At 63.5% G+C, this 4920-nt stretch overlaps 1 long non-coding RNA gene across 1 annotated transcript in view; it reads left to right on the top strand.

The window, feature by feature from the left end:
- Positions 1–4527, top strand: part of LOC106726277 — a 5029-nt gene extending 502 nt beyond the window's left edge. The window contains exons 2-3 of the long non-coding RNA XR_001362307.1: positions 3062–3256; positions 3585–4527. This is a non-coding gene — a long non-coding RNA (uncharacterized LOC106726277). The remainder of the gene's footprint in view (positions 1–3061; positions 3257–3584) is intronic.
- Positions 4528–4920: the final 393 nt, after the last annotated feature.

Consider the following 4920-nt stretch of genomic DNA (forward strand, 5'->3'; position numbering starts at 1 on the left):
CCCCGCCCCCCCCCCCCCCCCCCCCCCCCGCCTCCCTCCAGGTCCCTCTGGCGAGTGGGCAGGGGGAGGCGGTTGCACTTTACAGGCGGGGAAACTGAGGCCCGGAGGGAGGACTGACTTGCCCCAAGAGGGTCACACCACTGGCCCAAAGGCTCCGCCCAGCCCGAGAGCCCGAGCCCAGCGGTCTTCCCAGCCTGGCCGGCTCTTCCCAGACCCCCTGGCTGACACCCATGACGGAGGCCACCCCGGGGTCAACCCCTCGGCGTGGGAACCCGACCTCAGGCGGCCGGCGGGAGGGACCTTCCCAGGCGTTGGCACAGAACTCGGCCATTCGGTACTTTCGGCTTTTTGCAAATCCTGAAATATCGCCTTGTAATTGCTTAATTCGTTTTACTTAGGCTAGCCCGGGGCTCTCCAGCCGGGCGTATTAGAGAACTTTCTGCTTTTTAATAATAATACTTCGCATTTACAAAGTGCGTTTCATGTTCAAAGTGCTCTGCAGGTTCACTAATTAATCAGAACGCCAACTGCCGCCCGGGCAGGTTTGACCAAGTCCTCGGGCTCCTAATTGTGAGGGTGTAATTCTTCCCGCTGCCCGACCCCCGGCTCCCTCCCGGGGCCCCCATTTCTGTCCGCAGATGAGACTCTGGACCCTGGTCCTGGCTCGGCCCCTGGGTGCTGGGCCCTGCCCAGGGCTGGGGACACAGAGGTGCCACCTCCGGGATCCCGTGCAGGTGGCCCCGGTGCCGGGGTGGACACGTGGGGCCGAGGAGCAGGGACTGGGGCACAAGGACACGGGGACGGGGCTCCAGGAGGGGCTGTCAGGGGCGGAGAGGGGAGCCCCAGGCAGGAAGGGCGCCCTGGGCAGAGGGAACAGCCTGTACAAAGAGGTGGCGTGAGAAGCAGGAGCTCGGGGTTGAAAGCGGGAGGAGCAGATGCGCGGAAGCCGGGCCAGGCTGCAGCGGGGGCCCGGGGAGGGCCTGCGATCGGCTCAGACCACGGCTCCTGGGGGAGATTATTCGCCAGCAGCTATGGGCTGAGTGAGGGCAGTAGGGAAATGGAGAGGCCGGAGCTGGGCAGACGGAGAGGGCACAGACCCAGCCAGCAGGGACCTCAGGGGCCATTAACCGGACTCAGCCCACAGTGACCGGGAGTGAGGGGCACGCGAGGCACCGGAGGGACAGCCCGAGTCCCCCATCACTGTGGGAAGGGCCCGGAGGGTGGTGCCTTCCTTCAGACTTCCCCCCAGAAGCCGAGTGAGACGTGCCTGAAGCAGTGAATGGCCCTGTGCGTCTGGGGCTGGCAGGGTCAGGAGAGGTCAGGAGAGAAGGCCAGGGCAGGGCTAGACTTGGCAGTCGCTGGATGCAGGTGCCATTGGGGGCATCAATGAGGGGGGAGAGCAGGGCTGAGGAAGGGGGCTGGCGTCGTAGACAGCTGAGATGAGGTAGGCAGAATGGGGCCAGGTCAGAACAAGGTCAGGGCAAGGTCAGAGCAAGGTCAGGGCAAGGTCAGCTGGGCAGGACGGTGCCGTGGAAGCCACAGGAGGAGAATTCCAGGGCAGCGCTGGTGTGGCAAGGCCAGAATGCGGCCTGCAGGGGCTGCTGCGTGGGCCTCTAGGTTTCTGGGAGCCGATGTCGGAAGGACAGGCGGCTGGCGAGGGCCGGCTGGCTGTGCAGAGGAGTGTGGCAGGAAGGCGTGTGCGGCCGCGGCCGATGGAGGGAAGAGTGAAAGGAGGTTTCAGAAACGGAGAGAAGCTCATGTGGGAGAAGAGGGAAGAGCCTGGTGGGAGGGGTGCTGCAGAGCCGGGGGTCTGTCTCCCACCTGCTGGGTGCGGAGGGCGCTCTCGGGTGGGTGCCGGCAGCGGGGAGAGTCTGATCTGTGGACGCTGGTTTTCTGGGTGCAGGACGCGGCGAGGGCTTCCATGGGGCTGAAGGACCAGGCCCACCCGGTATCACAGGCTGTGGCCCAGGCCGGGCCTGCCCACCTCCTTCCGAGGAGCCGGGAGGAGCCGGGCCACGGGATGGTTCCACCACCTGGAGGTGTGTCCACACCTCAGGGGCCCGCTGTGCCCATCGAGGGCCCCGGTGTAATTCCCACCTCCTCCTGGGGATCCTAAGGGTCCAGCGGGAGCTCCCTGACCTCCCCCCGCCCGAGGCTCCCACAAGGATGGGGCTCAGCTGTTTGCTCAGGCTCCATTCCTACTGGACCCGCCAGGGGCTCAGGGAAGAGGGCTCCCCCGCACCCCTCGATCCGTCCTTTGAGCTGAGGCAGCATCAGGACTCTGGTGGCTCGCCCTCATCCCCAGCTCCAAGGCCTAAAGCTCCGAGTCTGTGGGCTGCCAGGGTGCAGGGTGTCACCTCCCACTGCCCCCTGGCTCCCTGCGCCCGTGGCTGGATGCACCCCGGCCTGAAGCCGGTGCGGGGGGCGGGGGGGGGGGCAGAGAGAAAGGTGCCCGGGAGCAGGGGCAGCGGCAGGGCCGGGCCCTAGTCTGTCTGATTGTCGCAGAGACAAGGCCCGCTGTCTCCTGGGGCTGGGCCGCTGCCAGGTCTGTGGCGACGGGAGCCGTTGCTGCCCCGAGGGACGGGGAGCACGTGGTTCCTGTCTCCACTCGGGGTTCTGACTAAGGGGGCGTCAGCACCCCGGCCCCGCAGAGCCCCAGGGCTGGGAAGGAGAGGAAAGTTCACGGAACAGCGCGTCGGTCACAGGCCCGGCCTATCATCATAATTACCTTTTATTGAGCCCTGTGCCCGACACTCCCCTCAGCCCTTCCCATGAATTATCTCGCTGACGGTTCGCCTAGCCCGAGGAGAGAGGTACCACAAGGCTGGTCCTCACTCTGCAGGCGGGGAAACTGAGGCAGGCTGCAGTCAGTGATGTCCGAGGCCACGGGGCCAGGGCTGGAGCCGGTGCCCAGTGTCGTCCATGGGAGGGCGGGACACCCAGGGGGCGGGGTGTCTCCTGACCGGTCAGGGCTTCCTCGTGGCCAAAGGAGCACTTGAGACCAGAAGTCAGTGCTCGATCTTTTCCTTTTTTTTTTTTTTTTTTTTTTGCTGCCAAACAGTGTCAGATGTGCCTTTACTTTCCACATGCTCACTGCCTGAACCCACAAAGGGAAGCACCCCGATCTGAAGAGTCCGGGGCCTAACAAGTGACTCCCCTCCTTGACAGTCGATGCCTCATTGCACTGAAGCTCTGACCAGGAGGGGTCCTGCCCTCGGGTTCGAGCCGATAGCAATGGGCAGAGCCCTGGTTAAAGGTACTGCTGCTTCCTCGTGCCCCCCCGTCTCTTTAACCACAAACTCTTACTCCGTGGAACTCTTACGTGGGATCCCCGAGATAGAAAGCAGATAAGAAACGGCTGCTCCCCACCCGGCCGGCGTGGCTCAGTGGTTGAGCGTTGACCTATGAGCCAGGAGGTCATGGCTCGATTCCCGGTCAGGGCACATGCCTGGGCTGCGGGCTTGATCCCCAGTGTGGGGCGTGCAGGAGGCAGCCGGTCCATGATTCTCTGTCATCATGATGTTTCTGTCTCTCTCTCCCTCTCCCTTCCTCTCTGACATCAATGAAAATATCTTTTGAAAAAGAAGAAAACGGTACTGCGAAGGCCCTTCTTCCCGCACAGACGCCCTGCTTCGGGGTCTGCCTTGAACTTCTTTCCCGTTCACACCATCCTGGCGTCCAGCTGGGCCCAGGCTAAGGCGCAGGCGGCTGCCCCTGGCGGCTGCCCCAGGCCCGGGGGCCTGGCCATCTTGGCGTGGGAGCTGTACACCCCGTCGCCCACAGTGGACGCGTAACAGCGTGGACAGCAGGAACGTCCGTCCGTCGCCCTGCCACCGGAGCTGCCGCAGCCTGTTCCATCACAGCCAGCACCCGGCCGCCTGTCACTCACCTGAGCGCGTCGGACCACGCCCTGGCCCGGCCAGACCCGTGAGACATCATGACTGTGACTCTCCCGGCTCCCCGAGCAGCCGGCGGGCCTCGTCTTGCCTCGGCAGCTGGGCTCCTGTGCGCCCCGAGATCATTACGGGGAGTGTGTGGCGTGAGCAGCCTCGCTGTCTCCGGTGAGGCGGCTCCGAGGGCTTGCTCGGGGCTCCCCAGGCCCGGGGCTCCCTCCCAGGGGGCCTCTGGGACCGGCCACCAGCGGCCAAGGCACAGCTTCCGATGGCCATGGGCTGAAGTCGTGCCGATGGGCTGTGTCGGGGTGGGTGTGAGTGTGGGTGCTTGTGACTGCGAGCACCACCCCGCTTTCCTGAGCCTCGGGGTCACAGCTGTGACACGGGGAGAATAATGGGTCTACGCTGTGGAGTTTAAGTTCAGGGAGATAAGGCTTCTGAAGCCCTGAGCGCAGGTGCTCGGCCCCGAGGGGACGTCCTCACGCAGGGCCCGCCCGCACGGCTCCCAGAGCCTGGAGAGTCTTGCCCGTCGCTGTCGCTCACACAGCCAAGTGCAGATGCTCTTCTTGGGGAGACACGTGCGATGAAGAGAGGAGCACAGCATGATCTTTGAATTATATTTTTAAAAATCAAGTTGGCCCGGCCAGCGTGGCTCAGTGGTTGAGCATCTACCTATGAACCAGGAGGTCAGGGTTCGATTCCCCGTCAGGGCACATGCCCGGGTTGTGGGTTCCATCCCCAGTAGGGGGCGTGCAGGAAGCAGCCGATCCATGATTCTCTCTCATCATGGATGTTTCTCTCTCCCTCCCTCTCTCTCTCTCTCTCTCTCTCTCTCTCTCCCTTCCTCTCTGAAAATCAATAAAAATATATATGTTTTTAAAAATCAAGTTGGGGCAACTGGTGCTGAGGAGGGAGAACCGGAAACGGCCGAACGTGGATAAGTGTGAAAGCGAGGTGGTGGGCGCGGGGGTGCGGATGCTCTGTGTGTACCTTGTATGTTTGAAACATCCACAATGGAACAGCTGAA

The sequence above is a fragment of the Myotis brandtii genome, unplaced genomic scaffold (assembly GCF_000412655.1).
Source record: "Myotis brandtii unplaced genomic scaffold, ASM41265v1 scaffold247, whole genome shotgun sequence".
Taxonomy (NCBI): Eukaryota; Metazoa; Chordata; class Mammalia; order Chiroptera; family Vespertilionidae; genus Myotis; species Myotis brandtii.